The following is a 15,792-nucleotide window of genomic DNA, read 5'->3' as shown; positions in this document are numbered from 1 at the left end:
CTAATTAGATCCTATTTAAAACATCTGCTGTCCCAATTGTCAATACCAATGATGGTTTCCAGGGATCCCCAAATGACTCTAAACTATTATTAAATAAGCCTTATTTCTATTAGTGTATACTTCTTAATTTTGACTGCTAACTTATGAAAATAGTTTCCGTAGCTGAATAAAGAGCTCAAGGTATCTACATATGAAACGAACTTTAAAAATAAAGTGACAAAAGGGCACTTGCGAACCAGGTTTAATCTCAATTTTTAGCAAATACAGAAGCTGACCAAAGAGACAATAATTTTCAGGGAAATGATCATTTATGATGACAATACTCACCAGTCAGTCACAAATCTTACCGGTTTTAATTTTGACCTGCCATGAATCTGTGAAGTTACTCGCCAAGTTTTTTGGCCAGGATGAGAAAAAAAAAAAAAAAAAGCTGTATTTTAAATCATGTGTTTCTTCCCGAAGAGCTATAAATTTAAAATACTGTCAAAAACATCTTGGGAGATTTGCATTACGGCGAAAAGACTGCGTGAGTCTGAGTAGATAAGGAGGCAGGAGACAGCTGAGTAGTTAGTGATTGCTTTCCACGTTCGGACGCCCATTCCGAAATCTCAGCTTAAGTAGCGAAACCGAGAGGCGCCGAGGACTCGCCAGGGGCGCTGCACCCCGGGGAGCGCGAGGCCGCAGGGTCTCCCTCAGGCTTGGCGCACCCCTCCACAGAGCCGTGCTGGGAATTCACTCCCAGTCTGGGGAGGAAACTTCACGTCCCTTTCTGCATTCTCTGAGCCGCTCGGCGTCACTTTCTCTGTCTGCGAAAACCCCGAGGAGGAGCTGCCGCCACCTGCCTGAGGCCAAGCCAATAAAGCCACATCACACGAAGAGTCCGGGCCCCGCAGGAAGGGGTGCTAGGCAGCGCCCTCAGAGCTTTCTCCTCAGCTGCTCCTGCCTCACCGGCTCGCGAGCGGCCCGGGTCGGCACCGCGCGGCCGGGGGTCCCGGCGAAAGCTCGCGCGGGGGAGGCGGGGCCCGCGGCCTCGGCGCGCCTTGGAGGCGGGGCCCGAGCGCTGCCCCGCCCCCGCCCCTCCGCCCCTCCCCCACGCCCTTTCCACCCGCCCCCGCAGTAGGAAAGGGAGAGGGAGGGGGGAGGAAAGTGCTGTTCTGTGGAAAGGGGCGGAAGGAGGGGGAGAAAAAAAGAAAAAGGGAACAGAAACATGGCGGTCAGCTCCCGGGACGGCCGCACCACCCGCAGCTCCTAGATAACGCGCCGCCCGCACTGCCCGGCTCCCCGAGTCCGAGGCGTCGGTCTGGGCTCGCGCTGCCGGCAGTTACCCCTCGTTGCAGGCGGCGCCCCTGGGGACCCAGCCCGCGAGGCGGCGCAGGCGCATACCGGACCCTGGCGGCGGCGGCCGGAGCAAGTCCTCCGCCCTACGCTCCCGTGCAGAGGGCGCCCAGGCCGCGAACCCGCGCTTTCATGCCCCAGGAAGAAGCTGCGTCGCGGTGGCGCTGAGCGAGGAGCGGGCAGCAGGTGAGTTTGCGGCGCCGGGCCGCGCTCCGAGGCAGTGTGAGGGCGCGGGGCAGGTAGCAGCTCGGAGGCTGGGCTTCGAGTGACCGGTCCGCGGGGGCTCGCCGGGGCGGCGGCGAGTTGCGGGGGGCTAGCGTTCCCGGCCTAGTTTCTCCACAGTTTCCGGAGGGTGGGGAGTCCCCGGAGCCTGCGGGATGTGATGGGAGCGAGGCTGCTCCAGGAAGGGCCTGCTCGCGCCGTCTCCCGGGCCCCTGAGAACCTCTTGCGTTCGAGCGCGACCGAACTGGGCCCGAGGGACTGTGGGGGGGCCGCAGCCGCCTAGGCGGGGAGGGGCGGGAACGGGGTTCCCACGGGAGAGTTGGGCCCGGGTGGTCGGGAAGTTCGAGCGGGTGGGGGCGAGGGGCTCGCGCGGAGCAGCGAGGGGGTGGGGAGAGAGTAGGCAACTGGGGCCAGGGCAGGTGTCGCAGGTGAATTGAGGGCATTTCCACTCAGCCTTACGGTGGCCGAACGTCTAGGGCTTCTTTGTTGGGGGAGACTTTTAGCGAGGCGGGTTCCATTCAAGTTCGGAGTAACTAAACAGAAATTAAGTCAAGTCTTGAGCCCCTAGTGCCGACTCCTGTAGAGCTGTAACTTTTCTGCACTGGGACTGCTGTCAGTTCTTTTTTTCTCCCCCTTTTCCGCTTCACAGGCCTTTTCCCTCCCCAAGACCGTGCTTCACCAGAACAAATAAGGAATGACCCAGTTTTTAAATAGTGCCGCTCCCCCCCACCCCCCACACATTGTGTGCTTGTTTCACACGGGAAAACTGAAGGCAGTTACCGAAGTCACTTGTGCAGATGTGAGGGAAAGTGTCATCTCCAGTCTGTGTGCTCGTGCCTCCGGGGGAGATTGTCAAGCATTGTAGCCTGAGAAACTGACCCCCTGAGCTTGTTTAATTGTGTGCAAACCCATGTTAAGGCTTCTTCTCAGACCCAATTTACGGTAGGAATAGCTCTTCCCTCTTGTCTCCCTGCTCACAGGGTGAAGGGCGTAGTAAGACTGAGAAAGGCGTCAGCGCTAAGGTGCTAAATTATCAGGAATTACTTAATTTCAGATGGTCACTTGTATTAAGCTATACAAAATGCAGAGCATTGTTTTTTTTTTTTTTTTTTTTTTCTGTTCATGGAAAGAGCAAAATTGCGAAAGGAAAACTTAATCTCTGTGCATTAAAGGTTACCTATGGAAGGAAAAAGCCAATATTTTCTACCCTTTTTAAAAAGGTTTTTTCTTTCTTTCCTTTTTAATTCGAAAGGCAGAGAGAGAGAGAGAGAGCGCGTGCTTTCATTCACTGGTTCACTCCCCAAGTGCCCCCAACAGCTGGGGCTGAGCCAGGCTGAAGCCAGGAGTCAGGAACTCCATCCACACTTCCCACATAAGGTGACAGGAACCCAAGTACTTGGACCATCAACCACTACTTTGCTGATGCGGTTAGCAGGAAGCTAGATTGGAAGCTGAGTAACCTGGACTCAAACCAGCGTTTTGATATGAAACGTGGGAGTTCCAGATGTGCCACAGGCCGACCCCCATACTCTATTCTTTGTGTAACTATTGAATTGTTGATAAACTACCTTCTTGGTGTGAGGCTGGGGGCTCAGAAATGGACTTAGAATTGTATTCATGTACATGATCTTCTTCTCATATAGGTTTGTTTGATTCCCATTTCTGGTAATGGCAAAGGTTTTTCTGACATTTAGTCTACATTTCTTCCTTTTTTTTTTTTTTTTTTTTGACAGGCAGAGTGGATAGTGAGAGAGAGAGACAGAGAGAAAGGTCTTCCTTTGCCGTTGGTTCACCCTCCAATGGCCGCTGTGGCCGGTGCATCGCGCTGATCCGAAGCCAGGAGCCAGGTTCTTTTCCTGGTCTCCCATGCGGGTGCAGGGCCCAAGGACTTGGGCCATCCTCCACTGCACTCCCGGGCCATAGCAGAGAGCTGGCCTGGAAGAGGGGCAACCGGGATAGAATCCGGGGCCCCAACCGGGACTAGAACCTGGTGTGCCGGCGCCGCAAGGCGGAGGATTAGCCTGTTAAGCTACGGCTCCGGCTTTCCTTTTTTTTTTTTTTTTTTTTTTTAAGATTTATTTATTTTACTTGAAAGTCAGAGTTACAGAGAGGCAGAGGCAGAGAGATGTCTTTCATTTGGTGGTTCACTCCCCAAATGGCGGCAATGGCAGGAGCTGTACTGATCAGGAGTCAGGAGCTTCTTCCTGGTCTCCAACGCAAATGCAGGGGCTCAAAGGCTTGGGCCATCTTCTGCTTTCCCAGGCCACAGCAGAGACCTGGATCAGAAGTGGAGCAGCCAGGATATGAACTGGTGCCCATATGGGATACCAGCACTGCAGGCGGATGCTTTACCCACTATGCCACAGAGCTGGCCCCTCTATTTCTTTTCTTTGTTATCTCTTTAGCATTTTTGCAAAACAGTTGATTGTGATTATGGGCCTAATCTTTTGTGTTACTGATTTTAGTGAGCTGGTTGTATATGTGTTGGATGACTTTGGTAAATAGCACTTCCGTTCAGTGTATGCTCTTTAATTTGTTAATTTGGATAATAGAAAAGCTATGATGTTAGAATGTTGGGGAAATTTAAGCCTGTGTGATTTGTGAATGAATGCATTCTGATGTTGAAAGTAAATTTGGTATTTTGTACTACAAACTTGAGCTTTTAGCTAAAGAAATTGGCAGTAGGATTGGTGTGTGGAGACATTTTTAAAATGCAAATATTTTAAATTACAAGGAACTGCAGTAGTGTGTGAAGGCTGTAGGCATTCATGCTGCCAGGCTTGGAAGGTTATTTTGTTGAGGTGCTCTCTTATAATGAAACATGCGAATATCTAAGTAGCTAATTTGTAGCTATACACAAGGGAACTCACTGGATGAATAATAAGGCACCTTTCCTCTTTGCATATCTGTCAGTTAGGATCAAAACATCTCATATTTTCATTGGAGTTTCCTGCCAAGACAAATATTGGTTTTGTATTGGCTTTGCTGCTCAGTTTCAAAGTTAGGTTTCAGTCTTGTTGCTTGGACCTTAAGTACAGGTTGTAAAGTAAAAAAGAAAGCTGCTGAGTCAGTGGCAGGTTGTATCATTTGATCTTACTGATTGGCAAAGTGGAATATATATTGTAATTTGAATTTCCAATATGATATGCTTGCTGAGACTTAGATGGGGAGGGCAAATAAACTTTCATAAGAAATGAATTAAAATATTTTCTTCTTCATACTGGTACTACAAATTGTATGACTTTCAGCTTGACAGACTTGTAATGAGAAGGCTCCTTGGCATTGGGAAATATTTTGTTAGGAGTTAAAATTTGATGGGGGGCAGGTAGTTGGCCTTAAGATTCTACATTCCATGTCAAAGTACCTGTATTCGAGTCCCCATTCTGCTGTTTCCAACTTTCTGCTAATGTAGACTCTGAGAGGTAGCAGTGCAAGTTCTTGGGTTCCTGCTTCCCACGTGGGTGACTTAGATTGAATTTTTGGTTTCCAGCTTGGTCTGGCCCAGACCAAGCTTGTGTGGACATCTGAGGAATGAACTAGCTGATGGGAACTCAGACTGTCTCTCAAATAAATAAAAAGTTAAGGAGCCGTCGCTGTGGCGCAATGGGTTGAAGCCCTGACCTGAAGCTCTGGCATCCCATATGGGTGCCGGTTCTAGTCCTGGCTGTTCCTCTTCCGATCTAGCTCTCTGCTATGGCCTAGGATAGCAGTAGAAGATGGCCCAAGTCCTTGGGCCCCTGCACCCACATGGGAGACCTAGAAGAAGCTCCTGGCTCCTGGCTCCTGGCTTTGGATCGGCTCAGCTTCTCTCTGTCTCTACTTCTCTCTGTAACTCTGTTTTTCAAATAAATAAAATAAATCTTAAAAGTTAAAAGAAAATATTATTTTTAATAGATTTATTTATTTGAAAGTCAGAGTTACAGAGAGAGAAGGAAAAAGAAAGAAACAAACAGATGAATCTTCCATCTGCTGGTTCATTCCTCAAATGGCTGCAAGGGCCTGGATTGTGCCAGGCTGAATCCAGGAACTTCATGGGGGTCTAACATGTGGGTGCAGGAACCCAAGTACTTGGACCATCCTCTGCTGCTTTTCCAGGCTAGATTGGAGCATCTGCTGGTTCATTCCTCAAATGGCTGCAAGGGCCTAGATTGTGCCAGGCTGAATGCAGGAACTTCATGGGGGTCTAACATGTGGATGCAGGAGCCCAAGTACTTGGACCATCCTCTGCTGCTTTCCCAGGCTGGATTGGAGTGGAGCAGCAGGGACTCAAACCGGCACCAATATGGGATGCTGACATCACAGGCAGCAACTTAACCCAGTAAGCTACAATGCTGGCCCCTAAAAGAAAAGATTATTTAAAAATAAGAGTTAGGGGCTGGCTCCATGGCTCACTGAGTTAATTCTCTGCCTGTGGCGCCAGCACCCCATGTGGGCGCCGGGTTCTAGTCCCAGCTGCTCCTCTTCCAGTCCAGCTCTCTGCTGTGGCCTGGGAGTGCAGTGGAGGATGGCCCAAGTGCTTGGGCGCCTGCACCAACATGGGAGACCAGGAGGAGGCACCTGGCTCCTGGCTTCGGATCGGCAGAGTTCCGGCCGTGGTGGCCATTTGGGGAGTGAACCAACGGCAAAGGAAGACCTTTCTCTCTGTCTCTCTCTCTCACTGTAACTCTACCTTTCAAATAAATAAATAAAATCTTTAAAAAAAATAAGAGTTAAGGGAAGCACAGACAAAGAGACAAAGCGAAAAGGAATGTATGCAAGGCAATTTCTTTTCTAGGTATAATAAGTTTAATAATTTTAGGGTTATATGATAAAAGTTATTCAAGGCTAGCTTGGTTCTCCCTGAATAAGAACAGTGTACTAGGTTAAGTCTGTATCTCATATGGTTGCCAGTCCAAGTCCCATCTGCTCCACTTCTGATCCAGCTCCCAGCTAATGCACCTGGGAAAGCAGCAGAATATGCTCCAAGTGCTTGGGTCCCTGATGAAGCTGCTGGTTCCTGGCTTTAGCCTGGTCAAGCCCTGGCGGTTGTGGCCAAATGGGGAGTGAACTAGTGGATGGAAGACCTCTTTGTGTCTCTCCCTCTGTCTCTCTGTAATCTGCTTTTCAAATAAGTAAAATAAATATTAAACAAAACAAAAACAGTGTACTAAATATTAGGCTCCTCTGTGTGATTCTAGCAATCACTGCCTTAGTCATCACACTAGTAATCCCTGGGATAGTCATCCTAGTACTCTGATGATACTTACCTGAGTATTCTGTCTAGGAATTGCTATCACTGATTTGTAACCCATTTGTTCCTATGTCTTGGCTGCCTTTGTGATTGGCAGATTCTGTTGCAGCAGCACAGTATTTGGGATAATTTATTTGCTGCCCAAACCTGTGTATACTTATCCCTTTCAGGGAAGTAGCTTTCTTTGTTCCCTACTGTAGCGAGATCATCGAGTTGTCCATTGGATATGGAGCTAACTTCTGATTATAGATACCTCTGATGCTAACATTCCCACTTGCTTTTTCATTGCAAACCAGTTTTACTTTGGCAAGCTTTAGTTTTCCTTCATCAAAATGTCTTGTTTATTTTTCTGCATAATTAACTTCAGTGTCAATGATTCTATGGATCCTTTTGTGTTTTAGCCTGACCTGCTAGAGCTACCAACATAGTCCGAATGTGGGTTGTATTTCCATTCTCAAAAAGATCCTTTTCTTGAAACATGTTATGTGGCTTCATGCCATATACCTGAATAGCTTTAATAAAGTTGCCAGTGTTTTACATCTGAGGCCAGTTTGATGTGACCTTGTTAACCTTCCTCACTGAGCCTGGCTTTAGTTGTTTATGAACTTGCAGAGAATAGTGCTGTTCTTTAGGAAGGTGGTCCCAGTACTCATGCCTGTTATCTCTTCTATATAGAAGATCTGGAAGATCTTTTGTCTGATGTTAATACTTGGATGCTGTCTTGTTCTTGATGTTAGGAAGGGCCCTCATTGAAGTGGGTCAGCAGTGGGAGGAGGCTGTGCTCTACCACTCAGCTTTCTACTCACGGCCCTTGAGGAGCGGCTCCCACAGGGCATACTATTGGAGGCAGGAGTGTGGGTGGTTCCTGAGTGACTTGGTCTGTCTGGGTCCTGAGGCTTGTGGTCCTTTCCAGATCCTTGCTTGCTGCCTGCACTGTAGCTCTGCACCATAAGTTGTCTTTTTTATAATTTTTTTAAGACTGCCTACAATAACTTTTTATTTTAAGATTTTATTTATTTATTTGAAAGACAGAATTACAGAGAGAAGTAGAGACAGAGAGAGTCTCCCATCCGCTGGTTCACTCCCCAAATGGCTGCAACGGCCGGAACTGGGCTGATTCGAAGCCAGGAGCTTCTTCCAAGTTTCCCATGTGGGTGCAGGAGCCCAAGCACTTGGGTCATCTTCTACTGCTTTCTCAGACCATAGCCAAGACCTGGATCAGAAGAGGAGCAGCCAGGACTAGAACTGGCACCCATATGGGATGGCGGTATTGCAAGCAGAGGATTAACCTACTGCACCACAGCACTGGCCCCTTTATTAATGTTTTTAAAATTAATTCCATTACAGTCAAAGAAGATATTCTGTATAATTTACATTACTTTAAATTTATCTAGACTTGTTTTAAGGGCCAGCATATGGTTTTTCTTGATAAATGTTCTATATGTACTCGAAAAAATGTTTACCTCCTTGGGTAGAGCGTTCTAAAAACACTAATCCATAGTGTTCTTCAGATTTTTTTAAAGATTGATTTATTTATTTGAAAGAGTTACAGAGAGGGTGAAGGAGATGTCTTCCATCTGCTAGTTCACTCCCCAGATGTCCACAATGACCAGCCCTGGGCCAGGCTGAAGCCAGGAGCTTCATCTTGGCCGCCCACATGGGTGGAGTGGGGCCCAAACACTTGAGCTATTTTCTGGATGTTTTCCCCAGGCCATTAGTAGTAAGCTGGATCAGAAATGGAGCAGCCAGGACATGAACCAGTATCATATGGGGCTCCAGCATTACAGGAGGTGGCTTTACATGCTGTGCCACAACACCAGCTCTATGTTTTTTAGATCTTATATATCCTTACTGATTTTCTGTGTACTACTTCTGTGAATTACTGCGTGAGGAATGTTGAATTTTCTGTACTAGTGTGTTTTATATATCCTTTGAGATCTATCATTTTTTGCTCCATATTCTTTGATTTTTTTTTTTTTTTTAAGATTTCATTTATTTACTTGAGTGGTAGAGTTACAGACAGAGGGAAAGACAGAACGGTCTTCTATCTGCTGGTTCACTCCTCAAATGGTTGCAATAGCTGGATCTGGGCCAATCCCAAGCCAGGAGCTTCTTCTGGGTCTCCCACGTGGGTGCAGGGGCCCAAGCATTTGGGCAATCTTCTACTGCTTTCTCAGGCCATAGCAGACAGCTGAATCAGAAGATGAGCAGCCAGGACTTGAATTGGTGCCCATATGGAATGCTGGCACCACAGGTGGAGGCTGAGCCCACTATGCCAAAGTGCCGGCTGATGTTCTTTTAGTGGATATATACATGTTTAATTTTTTTTTTAAGATTTATGTTATTTATCTGAAAGGCAATGTCACTACATAGGGAGATAGAAAGGTCTTCCATCTCCTGGATCAATCCCTAAATGGCCACGACCAGGTCTCATCCAGGAGTCTGGAATTTCATCCAGGTTTCCCACGAGGGTGGTAGGGGCCCAAGCATTTCGACTGTCTTCTACTGCTTTCCCAGGTGCATTAGCAGAAATACTGAGTCAAAAGTGGAGCAGCCAAGACTCTTAACTGAAATGGTACTGTGATATAGGATGCTGGTTGTCACGGGTGGCAGCTTAACCTGCTGTGCTAGCCCTAAGGTAATGTAATTTTATAGTGTTTTTGATCACCCTAGAAAGAAACCTTGTTTTCATTAATAGTCACTCTCCAATCCCCTTCTTTCCTACTCTAGCCCTAGGTACCTGGTAGGTAATCTGATTGCACAGATTGATTTATTTTGGACATTTGACAAAAATTAAGTTCTGTAATATGGGATCTTTTGGGTCTGGCTCCTTGCATTTAGGAAAATGTCTTTGAGGTTTATCCATATGGTAGTATGTATCAAAGCTTCATTTTTTTTTTTTTAAAAGATTTATCTATCCATTTGAAAGGCCGAGTTACAGAGAGAGAAAAGGAGATATACAGAGATCTTCCATCTGCTGTTCACTCCCTGAATATCTGCAACATCTAGGGCTGGGCCAGACCAGAGCCAGGAGCCTCCTCTGGGTCTCCCATGTGGGTGGCAGGGGACCAACACTTGAGGCCATCTCCAACTGCTTTTCCAGGTGCATTAACAGGGAGCTGGATCAGAAGTGGTGCAGCCATGGCTCGAACCGACACCTTAATGGGATGCTGGTGCTGCAGACCGCAGTTTTAACCTGCTGAGCCATAGTGCTGGCCCCAACTTCATTCTTCTAAAAAAAAAAAAAGTTGTGACAAAATTTATATAATATAAAATTTACCACTTTAGCCATTTAAAATGTACAGTTCAGTGGCATTCAGTATTGTGTCGGTGTTATGCAGCTACCCCAATATCTAATTCCAGAATATTTTTGTTATTCTAGTGAACCCTTTAAGGAGTCACTCCCTATACCCTTTTTCCCCAGACCCTGACAACCACTAGTCTACATTCTTTCTCTGTGGATTTCCCTATTCTGGATATTTCCTGTAAGTGGAATCATATAGTACATCATCATTTGAGTCTGGTTTCTTTGACTTAGCATAATGCCTTCCATGTTCAGTAGTATTTCCATTCCTTTGTATAGCTGGATACCATCCTAGTGTATAGAGCTACCACCTTTTTTTTATTCATGACTTGATGGACATTTGGGTGGTTTCCACCTTTTGGCTATTTTGAGGAATGCGGCTGTGAACATTTCTATAGAAGTTTTTATGTAGACATATATTTTTGCTTGTCTTTGTAGACCATTGAAATTTGGTGAAATTATTGATATGGTTGGTTTGAAATCAATTATCTTACTATTTGTCTTCAACTTGCCTTCTTTATTTCTTTTGTTTTTATTATAAAGATTCATTTGTTTGAAAACAGAGTGATGGATACAGAGAGATCTTCCATCTGCTGTTCTATTCCCCAAATGGCCACAATGGCCAGGGCTGGGCTAAGCCAAAGCAGGAGCCTGAAAGTCCATCTAGGTCTTGTGGGTGATAGGGGCCCAAGCACTTGGGCCATCTTTCACTACTTTCCCATGCACATTAGCAGAGAGGTGATCAGAAATAGAGCAGCCTGGACTTCAACCAGTGTTCTTGTGAGATACTGGTATCATTGATGGTGGCTTGTCACAGTGATAGCCTTTTAGTATTTTATTTTATCACCACATTGTTAGCTATATGTCTTTTGTTTTTTTAAGTAGTTGCCTTAGGGTTTATGATATGTGTATTTAATTTCCCATAATCTACCTTCAAATAATATTATATGCAGTGGATGATTAGCTCAAGTTAACATGCCTACATAACACATTGGAGTAATTGGTTCCTGACTCCAGCTTCTTTCTTGTGCAGACCCTGAGAGGCAGCAGAGGCTTTGGGGGGCGGAAGCATCATTGATGGCTCAAGGAACTGGATTCCTGCCACCAATGTGGGAGCCCTGGATTGTATTCAGGCTCCCAGTGTCAGCCTTGGATGTTGGAGGCATTTGGGGTGTGAACTAGTAAAGGGAAGTTTTCTATCCATCTCTTTGCCTTACAAATAATTAAATAAATAAAAATATTATACTATTTCATATGTAACCTAGGACTCTTAACTCTTAATTCAGTACACTGAATTTTCCTTACTTGTGTCTGATTTTCCTCTTCATTAAAAAAAAAAAAAAAAGGACAGGAGTAGGCATTTGGTGTAATTGGTTGAGATGCCCATTTCCCATATTGTGCTTGAGTTCAGGTCCCCTGTCTGCTTCCTATTCCAACTCTCTCATATTGCATACCCTGAGCAGTAGTAGGTAGTGGTTCAAGTACTTGGTTCCCGCCACCTGTATGCGAGATCTGGTTTGAGTTCTAGGGTCTTGGCTTTGTATTGGCCTAGCCCCAGTAATTGCAGGCTTTTTGGGAATGAACCAGCAAATAGAAGATCCATCTCTCTCTCCTTCTCTCTCCTTCTCTCTCCTTCTCTCTCCTTCTCTCTCCTTCTCTCTCTTTCTCTCTCCCTCTCTCTCTCCCTCTCTCTCCCTCTCTCTCCCTCTCTCCCTCTCTCCCTCTCTCTCCCTCTCTCTCCCTCTCTCTCCCTCTCTCTCCCTCTCTCTCCCTCTCTCTCCCTCTCTCTCCCTCTCTCTCCCTCTCTCCCTCTCACTCCCCCTCCCTCCCTCTCTCCCTCTCTCCCCCTCCCTCCTTCCCTCCTTCCCTCCCTCTCTCTCCCTCCCTCTCTTTCTACTTTTCAGTTAATTAATAAGTAAATAAATAAAATTTTAAAAAATTACAGAACAAAAAAGAAAAAGAAAATTTCTCTCCTTTAAAATAAAAGGGATAGGGCAGGTAAAGCTTCCACCTGTGGCACCAGTATCTCATATGGGCACTGTTCATGTCCTGGGTGCTCCACTTCTGATCCAGCTCCCTGCTGATGGTTTTAGAAAGCAGCAGAAGAGCCACATGGGAGACCTGATGAAACTCCTGGCTCCTAGCTTCAACCTGGTCCAAGACCTGGCCATTGCGGTGATTTGGGGAGTGAAACAGTGGATAAGAGATCTGTGTGTGTGTGTGTGTCTATAGCTACGACTTTCAAGTAAATAAATAGATCTTTAATAAAAGAAAAGGAAAAAAAACCTTTCCTGTAAAGGGTTAAGGCCAATGTTATGGTGCAGCAGGTTAATCACCCACTTGTGATACTGGCATCCTATATTGTAGTGCTGATTTGAGTCCCAGCTTCTCTGCTTCTGGTTCAGCTTCCTACTAACTTGCCTGGGAAGGAAAGTAGTAGATTGTGACCCAGGTGCTTGGTGTCCTCCCTACCCCTGCCATGTAAAAGCCTCGAATGAAATTTGTCTCCTTCCATTAACTGATATTCTGATAGGGGATACAGGCATCCCAAGCATCAAGTTAAGTGCTGTGCTGCGCCTATTCCTTATTAAAGTTCTTGAATATGCAAATGATATTTTTATTTTTTTTTAATCCATCTCAGCTACTGACTTTTATGATCACACCCCATACTAATAGTTCTCAATTCTGGCTGTACAATTAATTAATTGGGCACCTTAAAAAATACAGAAATTCTTACTCCATTGGTCTGATTTTTTTTGGAAAAAAAAAAAAAAACATTCCAGCTGTGTAGTCAGGGTGGGGAAATATTACCCCAGACTTTATCATCATGCTCTATCACTTAAAATATTTTAAGCATCTGACCTTTTCCTTCACTTTTTAGATTCCATGGAGACTTCCAGGTTACACCACTCTTCCAGTGTCCATTATTCTCATTTATTCATTTCTTAACTTACCCAGTTACATTGATTCTGCACCTACATGAGAGACTGCATGAAACTCTTGGCTTCGGCCTGGCCCAGCCCTGGCAGTTGTGACCATTTGGGGAGTGAACCAACAGATAGAAGATTGATTCCCTCCCTCCCTCCCTCCCTCCCTCTCCATCTTTCTGTAACTCTGCCTTTCAAATGAATAAAATAAATCTTAAAAAACCATACAGTTCCTTATTTTTTAGTGTAGTCAGAGTTGCTCAACCATCCCCACAATTTAAGAACATTTTCATCATTTCAAAAAGAAACTCCAATTTTCTGCCCAACTTTTCCAGCCTAAAACAGCCAGTTACCTGCTTTCTGTTTTTGTAGATTTGTCTATTCTGGACATTTCACATAAATGGGACCATAACTATATTGATTTTTTTTTTTAAGGATTTATTTATTTGAAAGAGTTACACAAGAAAGAAGGAGAGGCAGAGAGACAGAGAGGTCTTCCATCTGCTGATTCACTCCCCAGTTGGCCACAACTGCCAGAGCTGTGCCAGTCGGAAGTCAGGAGCCAGGAGCTTCTTCCAGGTCTTCCACATGGGTACAGGGGCCCAAGGACTTGGGCCATCTTCTACTGCTTTCCCAGGCCATAGCAGAGAGCTGGATCAGAAGTAGAGCAGCCAGGTCTCCAACTGGCACCCATATGGGATGCTGGCACTGCAGACAGTGGCTTTACCCGCTACAGCACAGCACCTGCCCCCACTATATTGATCCTTTATGACTAATGTCTTCTATTTAGTGATGTTTTTTCAAAGTTCGTTTGTGTTGTAGCATGCATCACTACTCAATTCCTTTTTATTCTTTTTACTGTTGAATGATTTTCAATTGTATGGATACTCAGTATCATATATTTATCCTTTTATCAGTTGATGGATTTTGTGCTGTTTCTGTACATACACATACACATAAATTTTTTTTTTTTTTTTTGGACAGGCAGAGTTAGACAGAGAGAGAGAGAGAGAGACAGAGAGAAAGGTCTTCCTTACATTGGTTCACCCCCCAAATGGCCACCATGGCCGGCGCGCTGCGCGGATCTGAAGCCAGGAGCCAGGTACTTCCTCCTGGTCTCCCATGTGGGTGCAGGGACCCAAGCACTTGGGCCATCCTCCACTGCCTTCCCGGGCCACAGCAGAGAGCTGGACTGGAAGAGGAGCAACCGGGACAGAACTGGCACCCCAACCGGGACTAGAACTCAGGGTGCTGGCGCCGCAGGCGGAGGATTAGCCTAGTGAGCCTGGCCAGAATTCTATTTTTTAAAGATTTATTTATTTATTTGAAAGAGTTACACAGAAAGAGAAGGAGAGGCAGAGAAAGAGAAGTCTTCCATCTGCTGGTTCATCCCCAGATGGCTGCAATGGCTGGAGCTGTGCCCATCTGAAGCTAGGAGCCAGGACCTTCTTCTGGGTCTCCCACGTGGGTGCAGGGGCCCAAGGTCTTGGGCCATATTCTCATGCTTTCCCAGGCCATAGCAGAGAGCTGGATTGGAAGTGGAGCACCCAGGACTTGAACTGGAGCCCATATGGGATTCCATCACTGCAGGCCATGGCTTTACCTGCTACGCCACAGCGCTGGCCCTGACACATAAAATTATTACTTGTGAATAATTTTAGATTTACCGAAAAATTGACAAGATAGTAAAGGGAATTCTTGTGTTCTATTGTGTTTATATTTTATATTGTCAAAATTGAGAGAGAAATCAGTAACTAAGGGTCATGATCTTTTTTCAGTTCTTTATGTCAAAGTACTGTATTGAAAAGTTATTTGGGTTAGTTTTTTAAATTTCCTTACATGTTGTTATGATATCAGTTTGAAATACAGTTAGATTCATTGGCTCACGTATCTTTAATACTGAAACTAGGCATTTAACCAGGACAGTATACTTTTTTTTTTTTTTAAATTAATTTTGAAAGAGATGCAGAGCAAGAGGGAGAGACATAGAGATCTTCTATTCACTGGTTTACTCCTCAGATGGCCACAATAGCCAGGGTGGGGCCAGACCAAAGCCAGGAGCCAGGAGCTTCATCCAGGTCTCTCACATGGGTGGCAAGGGCTCAGACACTCAGGCAATCTTCCGCTGCTTTCCCAAGTACATTAGTAGGGAGGTGGATCGGAAGTGGAACAGCCGGAACTTGAACCAGTGCCTATATGGGATGCCCACATGGATGCTTGCATTGCAGGTGGTGGCACCAGCTATGTCATGGTGCTGGCCCCAACAGTCACCTTTTTGATTGGCTCCCAAGGAATATGTGTCATAGGCATTACCACTGTCAGCATCCTCCCCAGCAGAGACCAGTGTTAGTGTCTGCAGTGCAATACAGCAGCAGCACCAAGGTTAGAGTAAGCCCTGAGTTTAGGAGCAGCCCGGATGGCTTCTGTGGGGAGGCGGCACCTGGGGCTGAACCTGGAGCAGAGCAGTCCCCCTGAGGTGGGAGGGGCAGAGCTGGAGCACAAGAAATGGCCTCTGGGCACAAGGATGCTATCCCCTGGCTTGTGCTGCAATTCCCTGGACCCCTCCAGAACCATGCATCTTAGCCCTGCCCTTGTGTCCTCTCCCTCCTGTCCTCTGCCCCGCCAGTGACCTCCATGCTATTCTTTCCTACCTGGCTGCTACTTCCTCCTGCCCTCCTCTTTCTGATTATCCTATGGAATTTATTATTATTATTATTATTACTTTTTTGACAGGCAGAGTGGACAGTGAGAGAGAGAGACACAGAGAAAAGTCT

At 46.0% G+C, this 15,792-nt stretch overlaps 1 protein-coding gene across 5 annotated transcripts in view; it reads left to right on the top strand.

Moving 5' to 3' along the window:
* Positions 1-1,421: 1,421 nt before the first annotated feature.
* The window catches only part of DENND4C (DENN domain containing 4C), a 126,352-nt gene continuing 111,981 nt past the window's right edge, over positions 1,422-15,792 (top strand). For 3 of the 5 annotated variants that reach the window (XM_062208148.1, XM_062208146.1, XM_062208145.1), the window contains exon 1: positions 1,423-1,521. The gene's annotated coding sequence lies outside the window, so the exon portion shown is untranslated. Of the gene's footprint in view, positions 1,522-15,792 lie in introns of all 5 variants that reach the window. The other 2 variants (XM_062208150.1, XM_062208147.1) reach the window with 1 other exon arrangement.

This window comes from Lepus europaeus, chromosome 12 (genome assembly GCF_033115175.1).
Source record: "Lepus europaeus isolate LE1 chromosome 12, mLepTim1.pri, whole genome shotgun sequence".
Lineage (NCBI taxonomy): Eukaryota > Metazoa > Chordata > Mammalia > Lagomorpha > Leporidae > Lepus > Lepus europaeus.
This window is presented reverse-complemented; position numbering and strand designations above follow the sequence as displayed.